This window comes from Bos mutus, chromosome 2 (genome assembly GCF_027580195.1).
Source record: "Bos mutus isolate GX-2022 chromosome 2, NWIPB_WYAK_1.1, whole genome shotgun sequence".
In the NCBI taxonomy this organism is placed as follows: domain Eukaryota; kingdom Metazoa; phylum Chordata; class Mammalia; order Artiodactyla; family Bovidae; genus Bos; species Bos mutus.
Window position 1 is genome coordinate 24,339,502 of NC_091618.1, and position 11,671 is coordinate 24,351,172.

The following is an 11,671-nucleotide window of genomic DNA, read 5'->3' on the forward strand; positions in this document are numbered from 1 at the left end:
GAACGACAGAGGATGAGATGGCTGGATGGCATCACTGACTCAATGGACATGAGTTTGAGTGAACTCTGGAAGATGATGATGGACAGGGAGGCCTGGTGTGCTGCAATTCATGGGGTTGCAGAGTGTCAGACACGACTGAGCAACTGAACTGAACTGAATCCCTTGTTCAGATTAATTGTTCAGAGTAATCCTTTATTATATTTCTAATGTCTAGTATCTCTGTGATGTCCATCTTTTTATTTTTTATTTTTGTTATTTGTCCCAGTTTTATTCTTGATTAGATTTGTTAAGGGTTTATAAATTGTATTAATTTTTTCAAAAACAATTTTTGTTCTGTTGAAACTTCTCCTCCTGGCCCCAATCCCTCCCAGCATCAGAGACTTTTCCAATGAGTCAACTCTTCGCATGAGGTGGCCAAAGTACTGGAGTTTCAGCTTTAGCATCATTCCTTCCAAAGAAATCCCAGGGCTGATCTCCTTCAGAATGGACTGGTTGGATCTTCTTGCAGTCCAAGGGACTCTCCAGAGTCTTCTCCAACACCACAGTTCAAAAGCATCAATTCTTTGGCGCTCAGCTTTCTTTACAGTCCAACTCTCACATCCATACATGACTACTGGAAAAACCATACCCTTGACTAGATGGACCTTTGTTGGCAAAGTAATGTCTCTGCTTTTCAGTATGCTATCTAGGTTGGTCATAACTTTTCTTCCAAGGAGTAAGCGTCATTTAATTTCATGGCAAGGGATTACTCATGCCAATGATATTTAAAAAGTAGATGAAGTAAGCAAATACTTAGAAAAGCACAAGTTTCTAAAACTGAGACAGGAAGGAGAAAATATGATTTGTCCTATAGCTATTAAAGAAATTGAATCTGTTATTAAAACTCCCACAACATAGCACAAGGCCCAGATGGTTTCCCTGATAATTTCTACAGAACATTCAGGGAAAAATCATAACTCAAACACATCAGGGAATTAAAACAACAACAACAACAAAAACATTTCTCAACTAATTTTATGAGGTCAGCCTAACCTTGATTCCAAAACATGAAAAGACTTTACCAGAAAAGAAAACTAAAAACAAAGATCTTAAATGAATATGGATGCAAAAATTCTAAAAAAGCATTATCAAATAAAATAATTTATAAAACCAGCATCAAATTGGGTTAATTTCAGTTATACACAACTGGTTTAATATTTTTAAGTGTTTCAATACACTTTGCCACATGAAAATAAAAAGATAAAAAGCATAATAATTTCTGTAAAGGCAGAAAAAGCACTTGGAAAATTCAACACTGATATATAATTTTTTTAATGCATCGACTAAAATATATAGAATATTGAAAAGCAGAGACATTATTTTGCCAACAAAGGTCCGTCTAGTCAAGGCTATGGTTTTTCCAGGGGTCATGTATGGATGTGAGAGTTGGACTGTGAAGAAAGATGAATGCCAAAGAATTGATGCTTTTAAACTGCGATGTTGGAGAAGACTCTTGAGAGTCCCTTGGACTGCAAGGAGATCCAACCAGTCCATCCTAAAGGAGATCAGTCCTGGGTGTTCTTTGGAAGGAATGATTCTAAAGCTGAAACTCCAATACTTTGGCCACCTGATGCGAAGAGTTGACTCATTGGAAAAGACTCTGATGCTGGGAGGGATTGAGGGCAGGAGGAAAAGGGGACGACAGAGGATGAAATGGCTGGATGGCATCACTGACTCGATGGACATGAGTTTGAGTGAACTCCGGGAGATGGTGATGGACAGGGAGGCCTGGCGTGCTGTGATTCATGGGGTTGCAGAGTCGGACACAACTGAGCGACTGAAGTGAACTGAACTGAACTGACTGAAAGTATATATAAACTGGAAGAAAACCCTTTTAATCTGATAAAAAAGATTTAAAAACTACAGCAGCTCTAAGAATGAATTATCTGAAAAGAAATTGAGAAAACAATTTAATTTGTAATAGCATCAAAAATAATTACTTTAGGAACAAAGCTAACAAAGGAGGTAAAAGGCTTGTATACTGAAACTATAAAACATTAACAAAAGAAATTAAAGCACACACAAATATGTGGAAATATATCTCATGGATGGGAGAATCAATATTGTTAAAATATTCAGGATATCCAAAGCAATCTACAGATTAAATGGAATCCTATCAAATTTCACTAGTGTTTTTCCACAGAAACAGAGAAGGTAATGCTAAAAATTTATATGGAACCACAAGAGACTCTGAATAGCCAAAGCAATATTGAGCAAGAAGACGAGAGCTGGAAGCATCAAACTTCCAACTTCAAAATATATTACAGAGATTCAATAATCAAAGCAGCATGATATTGGCATAAATATAGACGGGTGAAAGAGAATCAAAAGCTCAGAATAATGCCATGCATATATAGTCAAGCGATTTTGGGAAAGTAGGCCAAGAATATACAATGGAGAAATGATAGTTTCCTCAATAAATGATGGTGAGAAAACTGGATATTCATGTGCTTTTTTAAAATTTTATTTTTAAGAGGATAATTGCTTAAAAAGAATGAAATTGGAACTTTTTGTCACAGCATACACAAATATCAACTCTAAATTAAATACTGAAACATTATTGAATATGTGTTTTTGTTATTTCCATTTTCAGAGAATAATATGGAGGCCTAGAGAGACTGATGGAGAAGGAAATGGCAACCCACTCCAGTGTTCTTGCCTGGAGAATCCCATGGACAGAGAAGCCTGATAGGCTGCAGTCCATGGAGTCGCATAGAGTCGGACACGACTGAAGCGACTTAGCAGCAGCAGCAGAGAGACTGAATCATGGCATCTATTCCCATCACTTCATGGCAAATAGATGGGGAAACAATGGAAACCCAGTGACAGACTATTTTCCTGGACTCCAAAAATCACTGCAGATGGTGACTGCAGCCATGAAATTAAAAGACTCTTGCTCCTTAGAAGAAAAGCTATGACCAACCTAGAGAGCATATTAAAAAGCAGAGACATTACTTTGTCAACAAAGGTCCGTCTAGTCAAAGATATGGTTTTTCCAGTAGTCATGTATGGATTTGAGAGTTGGACTCAAAAGAAACTGAGTGCTGAAGAGTTGAAGCTTTTGAACTATGGTGTTGGAGAAGACTCGTGAGAGTCCCTTGGACTGCAAGGAGATCCAACCAGTTAATCCTAAAGGAAATCAGTCCTGAATATTCATTGGAAGGACTGATGTTGAAGCTGAAACTCAAATACTTTGGCCACCTGATGGGAAGAACTGACTCATTTGAAAAGACCTTGATTCTGGGAAGGATTGAAGGCAAGAGGAGAAGGGGATGACAGAGGATGAGATGGTTGGATGGCATCACCGACTCAATGGACATGAGTTTGAGCAAGCTCCAGGAATTGGTGAGGGAGAGGGAAGCCTGGCATGCTACAGTCCATGGGGTCACAAAGAGTCAGATATGACTAAGTGACTGAACTGAACTGAACTGAACTGAACTGAGAGAGACTGAATAATTTTTTAAGGCTTGCAAGTCACAAGTAGCAGAGGAGAAATAAAAACTTCAGCAGCCTGACTCAGAGCCAACATCCTAAGCAACAACCTACACTGAACAGGGTAATAAGTCTGATCTCTCATAGTCCAGGAGGTTGCCTCCAGTCTGTTAAGCTGGAATCCATTCCTTCCAAGCCTGATTTCTTACTTAGGTTTTACTAATTGCTATTTTCCTCAGTACTCCATATGCATATTCTATCTTCTTAGGTATACACTGAAATAGTAATATTTCAATAACCTTTTATTCTTCAGGTTGGACCCAATTTTAGTTCTTTTAGAGTAATTAATGGAGCAGAAGCTTCAGGGCAATGAGAGACCTAGAGACCAAGTGGTTTGTTGTCTCTTTATATTTCATTAAAAGCATGACATTTAGTTATCACCTTATAGACTTCAGGACTTGATTTGCTTTTTTAAAATTTTATTTTTAAGAGGATAATTGCTTACAATATTGTGTTGGCTTCTGCCATACAACTATGTGAATCAACCATATATATCCTCTTCCTCTTGAACCTCCCCCATCACCTCCCACTCCACCTACCCCTTTAGGTTGTCACAGAGCACCAGGTTGAACTCTCTGTGTTATACAGCAAGTTCCCACTAGCTGTCTATTTTACATATGGTAATGTATACATTTCAATTACTCTCTCAATTTGTCCCACCTTCTCCTTCCCCTGCTGTGTCCAAAATCTGTTCTCTGTGTCTGTGTCTCTATTCCTGCCCTGCAAACTTGGCTTGCTTTTGAAAAAGAAAAAAATTTTTTCTTACCTGAGAAGGGATGGAACACAACCTCACACCCCAACTTTTAGAGGAAGAACACAAGATTTTGCCTTTAGCTGTGTATTTTATTCCACGATTGAAGTGACTAGAAGTTGCTCAGTCTGACTCTTTGCGACCCCATGGACGATACAGTCCATGGAATTCTCTAGGCCAGAATACTAGAGTGGGTAGCCTTTCCCTTCTCCAGGGGATCTTCCCAACCCAGGGATCGAACCCAGGTCTCCCACATCGCAGGCAGATTCTTTACCAGCTGAGCCACAAGGGAAGCCCAAGAATACTGGAGTGGGCAGCCTATCTTCCCGACCCAGAAGTCAAACCAGGGTCTCCTGCACTGTAGGCAGATTCTTTACCAGTTGAGCTATCAGGGAAGCCTGATTTTATTCCATGGTGGGACATATTCTGGCCCCTTTAATAACCTGAATTCCAGGAGAATTGATTGGTGGTGATGAGACCAAATCACAATTCCATTAGCTCTTCTGAGAAGGGTTCTTTTGGCAGATCCCTCTTTGGTTACTTAGTACCAACATTTTAAAAGCAAGCTGGCAAGATTACTCACAGGAACTTTAAGTACTGACCTTTCATTCACTGAAATAAGAATTCACAGTTCTTGGTGTTAATAAATTGAGAACAATACCTAACTGTAACAATTTGCTATTTCATCTCACTTTTTCCCCTTCTTATAAAGGAACCTGTAGAAATCATTAAGTATAGGGCAAGTGGCAAGGAGTCTTCATGCCTGTGACTAGAAATCTGATCAGAGTCCCCTTGAGAAAGTATCATTGTGAAACCATCTCTATAACCCTGGATATTAAGATCTTGTCAGATGTTCTGAGGACTAACTTGAAGCATCTACACAATGGATGTCTGATTTTCTCGGGAAAATTTCTCCATCAAAGGTACTCAAAGTGTGATCCAATAAAGGCCCACCGTAGGATCAACTGAGGATTTAATTTCAAACACAGATACTTGGATCCCCATCTATATCTCTTGAAGCATAATCTTCGGGGGTGGATCTTCAGAATCTACATTTTTAAGCAAAAGTTCCTTAGGTGATTTTTCTGCACACTAAAATTTGAGAAATTTTTTTTGTGGGGAGGAATAGTGACATCAACTTAATGGAAAATCCCACATTGTATGTACTACTAAGAAAAATGTGATAGTAAACGGGAAGTGTATCCAGGGGGAAAATCTGAAAGGAATTGTGCTTATTTCTCTCAGTTTCAGGTTAATGTCATAGTCCATGATTAAGGCAAATATTTTTACTTAGCCAGAAAGTGATTATGTTCTCCAGACCTTAATTATTGCTTTAATAGTTGGCAATTATTAGTCTTGATGGTAAGAAGGAGCTGAGAGGATTAAAACATCAAAGTCAGTTTCTTAACTCTACTGGTAGAATTCATGCTGTGTGCTATGATAAGTCAGTTCAATTGTGTCCAACTCTTTGAAACCCTATGAACTGTAGCCTGCCAGACTCCCCTATCCATGGGTTTTCCAGGCACAAACACTGGAATGGGCATGCTATCCTCCTGGGGATATTCCCAACCCAGGAATCTTAATCTCCTGCATTTGCAGGTGGGTTCTTTACCATTAAGACCACCTGGGAAGCCTGGTAGATTTCATGTCTGAAAAAAATTTTAAACTTGATATGGTAAGAAAATAAAAATCCCCTCTTATCTGTGGATTGTTGTAAAATAAAATCATTTTTATGCATTTCATGTCTGGGCAAATGTAGAGGTCATATGATTGATAAGAATGATTAAACAACTAGTATAAAATCCAGGCCAAGTGAAAAACACTTGCAAAGCAAACCTCCAAATTCCAAATGGGAAATTCCCAAATTTCAATCTTACTGTAAGCTCACTATTGGATACTCAAACTCAATTAAGAAAAATTACGGTGGGAGAGCATGCCTTGACTATCAGAAAGGGTAACGAGACAAATTCTGGGATGTGTTTACCCATTCATTACTCAAGAGAGTGGAGTTTAAGGTTAGTTAATGAGAAATCTGTCAAGAATATATTATAATAGTGCTGAAGTTCCCAAACTTTCACAGTCCACCATGACCTTCATGTCTCAGTAATTCCTTCATGGTGTTCCTGTGTCAAAAGTCGTTCTTAGCACTTCTGTTTATAAAGTAGTTAGATCCAGACAACTTGATAATAGCTGTTCAACAGGATTTGACAGATGTCACTGTGTGTCCCTTGAAAATGTAAAAAATCCTGCAGTGTCCCTGTGTGCTTGACACAGCCCCTGGGGACACCTATTCCTGATAGATCTGGGAACCACAAAAACAGCATATATAGCATTTATTGCCCTTTTACTGGCTTTGTGAACACAGGTGATTAAGATCAGTTACAGACACTTAACTGATGATATGTAGAATACATCATGCGAAAGGGCAGGCTGAGTGAAGCACAAGCTGGAATCAAGATTGTCAGGAGAAATATCAATAACCTCAGATATGCAGATGATAACCATACATATGGCAGGAAGTGAAGAAGAACTAAAGAGCCTCATGAAGAAAGTGAAAGAGGAGAGTGAAAAAGTTGGCTTAAAACTCAACATTCAGAAAACTCAGATCATGGCATCTGGTCCCATCATTTCATGACAAATAGATAGGGAAACAATGAAAACAGTGACAGACTTTATTTTCTTGGGTTCCAAAGTCACTGCAAGTGGTGACTGCAGCCATGAAATTAAAAGACTCTTGCTCCTTGGAAGAAAACCTATGACCAGTCTAGACAGCATACTGAAAAGCAGAGACATTACTTTGCCAACAAAGGTCCGTCTAGTCAATGCTATGGTTTTTCCATTAGTCACGTGTGCATGTGAGAGATGGACCATAAAGAAAGCTGAGTGCTGAGAAACTGGTGCTTTTGAGCTGTGGTGTTGGAGAGGATTCTTGAAAGTCCTTTGCATTGCAAGGAGATCAAACCAGTCAATCCTAAAGGAAATTGGTCCTGAATATTCATTGGAAGGTCTGATGCTGAAGCTGAAACTCCAGTACTTTGGCCACCTGAAGGGAAGAACTGATTCATTGGAAAAGACCCTGATTCTGGGAAAGATTGAAGGCTGGAGGAGAAGGGGACAACAGAGGATGAGATGATTGGAAGGCACTACTGACTCAACGGACGAGTTTGAGCAAGCTCTGAGAGTTGGTGATGGACAGGGAAGCCTGGTGTGCTGCAGTCCATGGGGTCACAAACAGTTGGACATGACTGAGCAACTGAACTGAAGTGATGATAGTTTGTAGAATCTTCTCCTTAAATCCACCGGGAGGATGAAGGTGCATCACACCACTGAACAGTAACAGAGTATAAGTGATGACTTCTGGTCCTTTTTATATCTTATTGACTTAATATATTTTTAAGTAACCATATTCTTATTCCCTTTGCCCTCAACTCAGGAAACTCAACATATTCAAAACTGTCTTGCTTTTTTCTTCTGTATTCCTAATCTTGGCGAATGACACCATCATCCACCTTTGAAACTGGAGAAAGAATATCCATCTGTAGTTCCATTTTTATAAGCCAAACTCAAATGCAGGTTAGTAAGAATTATAACTTCCTTAACTCAGTTATCTATGCCTTTGGGAGAACTTTCTTTTGAAACTACAAAGGTATATGTATTCAGACTCCAGAGCACCTAGGAAGAAATCGTGTAAAATACTGCCTCGAAAACTAAAAACCACAAGATCATACCAGAAGTCAGAGATCCACTTCCAATGTGTATCTCAGCTTCCAATATTTATTCTTTGCACCCACCACTTTGAACTAAAGATTGATTGTTTAGTAATTCAGTGCGTTGTCTCACTAAGATTAGATGTAGAAATTTCCTATGATTTGACAAGTAGGAGGAAGAATTTCGTGTACTTTCTTTCCTTCTCCTTCTCTAATTCCTGATAATTCGTAATGTGACTTTTTTTTTTTTGATACACTGAGCTCTCTCCTCTTGAGCTTCCCCCACTTTCAGACATGAATGTGAATATCTCATTTTTTTCCATTTAAGGTGAAACCCTGCAGAAAATGAGAGTCACCTAGCCTGAGACATAAAAATGAAGAGTGGGAGTTAGACTGGGAAGAGTTAAAGGGCAGGTCATCACCCACGGTAACAGAAGAAAACCTAAGGTCAGCATCTCCTGCCTCCTGAGAGGGACTTGTTTCTGAGGGTCTTGTCTCCATCTGCATTAAAACTCTGACTTCTCCACTGTAAAACTTCTTTCGGGCATTGAATCACTGAGTTTATATTCTCATAAATAACTGAAGTAGAAGAGTAATATTGATTCTAGCTTCATATCATGAAGTAGAGAAAAACATCAGTAACAGTATAAAATACAAGATCTCTAAAATATTCATTGTTAACAGACCAAAGGGAAGAAGCTGGGATAACCATAGCAACACTGAAACATACAAGCCATAAATTCTACAAAACAGAGAAACCAGCAATGGCTGATTACAGTAGATAGGAAAAAAAAACATTATTCTAAATTATGCTGTTAGCATGAGATTCTGGTGTCAATTCTTTGAATATAGTGATTAATTTAAAAAGTAACCATGTAGACTATCTATTTTACTCATTTTTTTTTTTTACACAAAGTAGGGATTTCACAATCTGTGTGGTTTAGGGAAGAAACATGTAAATTAGCCACTTAAGGTAAATTTAAGATTATTTTCTCAGCTAAATAAAGAGGTTGAAATTAGGAATTAAGAACTCAACTTAATGAGTTCATCATCTCTGCGTTCTTTCAGACTGGAGAATGAAGGGAAACAAATGGTATGGAAAGATAAAAATGGGAGAGAACTTATGAACATTAAGTCACTTTCATGTGAATCAACTTGATGTTCTCTATGCTAAAGAAGGTCTTGTGTACTTCCTTGTGCCTTTTCTAATCTTTTACTCTCTTTTGTTGCCTGAAATTCTACCTCTTCCATGAAACTTTCCCCAGTTCACTAACCCACCGAAGGTCTCTTCTCTGTAAATACCCATAGTACACATAGTCCCTTCTACCCAAGGCCATGTTAATAATACTATACTTTGGATTGGAGAGGTCTGTAAAGAAAGGAATGAGGGCATTCAATTTTGGAAAGTAAAAGGATTTGAGAAAATTTCAATTCTCCCCCAATCCCTCTCCCACCCCTGCTTCTCAGTTTGGCCTACATTCTTCTCCCCTTCTTTTATTTTTCCTATGAAAATTATTTTACAAAGTCATTAAGACACTTTCCAATACCCTTACTTTTGGGGAAATTCTGCATTCCCTTTGAAATGATAAAATGTCATAGTATTATGCATGATAAGAATAGACCCAGAGACATAATGTCTGACCTTTGCTTGGTCAGGGCTCTGCACCTAAAATGTTTGTCCTGTGTGTTGATGCTGGACATTGGGGAAGAAAATGTGGCTATTGAGTAGGCTCATTAGCATCAAGCTGTTGGTGGCAACCTTGATTGGTTAGAAAACATTTCTTCACCTCTCAGGAACACTTGAGGTCCCTAATTATATCAACAAAGCCAATAACAATGCTTCCTTCTTCCCTTCTGGCAATGGCTACTATTGCTTTCTATGGGATATGAGTCATTACATAATGGGCAAGGGGGGTTACTGAATTGGAAGGAGAATATAAAACAGTTGTGATGCAGAGGAAATCTTATCCTATATAAAAATTCTAAAGTTTATAAATCGTGGAGATTTTGTATACTTCATTACCTTAATCTTGTAGCTAGAAGATTACCACTCCTAGGTAATCACCTATGGTTAATAGCATTTTTCAGAAATTTATAAATGTTCCTACTGTGTTTCTTAGGTATGATACACTTTCCTCTCGTGATCACAAGCTTTAAGGATAGGCATGATATCTCTGTTGTTTTCATAAGGTCTTATCCTCGGCAGAGTTCAGGATATATGGTTAGACGGCCAACAGATTACTAAAGGTGGTAAGAAAAGGATAATAAATTAACAACAAAATTTTAATCTGATCTCTGCTGCTGCTAAGTCATTTCAGTCGTGTCCAACTCTGGGCGACCCCATAGACAGCAACCCACCAGGCTCTGCCATCCCTGGGATTCTCCAGGCAAGAACACTGGAGTGGGTTGCCATTTCCTTCTCCAATGCATGAAAAGTGAAAGTGAAAGTGAAGTCGCTCAGTTGTGTCCGACTCTATGCGACCCCATAGACTGCAGCTTACCAGGCTCCTCTGTCCATGGGATTTTCCAGGCAAGAGTACTGGAGTGGGTTGCCATTGCCTTCTCCAATCTGATCTCTAGGTCTTCATTTTAACTTTTTTACATGCTAGAGTAAAATTTTGGAAATGTTTAAATTTTGATGTAAATCTACAGATAGGAAAAGGCCATAGTAGTAAAAAAAGAATCTTCCCCATTGTGGTTCTGGCTTTATCACAGGGAATAGAAGGATCCCTGCATGAAATTAAACTATTAAAATAGAATGATCACCTGGAAAGATAAAGATTGATAGTGGATCTTGTCGAAATTCATGCAATTACGAAGATTAAATACATAGAGCAATTTCATCAGATGTCAAAGGAACAGAACTTAATAATGTACTTTCATTAAGTTGGAAAAAATAGAGTTTCAGAAAAAATATGGAGAAATATTTCTTTGCAGAGTGGATAAATAGAAAGGAAGGTTTGATAATTTTGAAATGCTTCATAAAATTTCTCATTTAATTACACAACAATTCTAAGAGGGTAGAAATTATTTTTTCCACTTAAAAATGAGACAACAGGGATTCACAGAGGTTAGAAGGCATGTCCAAGCTGGTAGTGAAGTACAACCCTGATTCAGTGACGCCAAGTCTAATTTGTTTTGTGACATGCACAGCTACCAAAACCTCATTATGCCAAAAGTAGCTTCACCCTTACAGGATAATTATGTGCAAAGAGGTGTTGACTTAAAAATAATCACAATCTAAAAGTTGAGAGTTATGCTTTATTCAGTGGGAATTTTTAGGACTTCAGCACAGGTGGCAGCATCTCAAATAACACTAAGAGAACTGCTCTGGGGAGGCTAGTGTGGGGAGCTAGGTCATATAGGAGTTTTGCAACAAAGGGCAGATAATCTGAGTATCAAAAGGCTATTGTAAATTAAAGAAACCCAGATATCTCAAGTTAAGAAATTTAGCATTTTTCTATACATGGGAAGATGCAAGAGTCTAGGGTCACTGAAATTATTCCTTTGACATGTACTTCAGTTATCTGGGGCTAATATCCTATATTTTTACACCCTGAGTTTCCTTAGGGCTCACCAAAGGGAGGAGTGGCTGCAATCTGATGGCTGTTAGATGACATGTATTCTTTCCTTCCTGAGTCCCTCAGGGCTCACCAGCTCACCATCCTTGATAGCTACAATC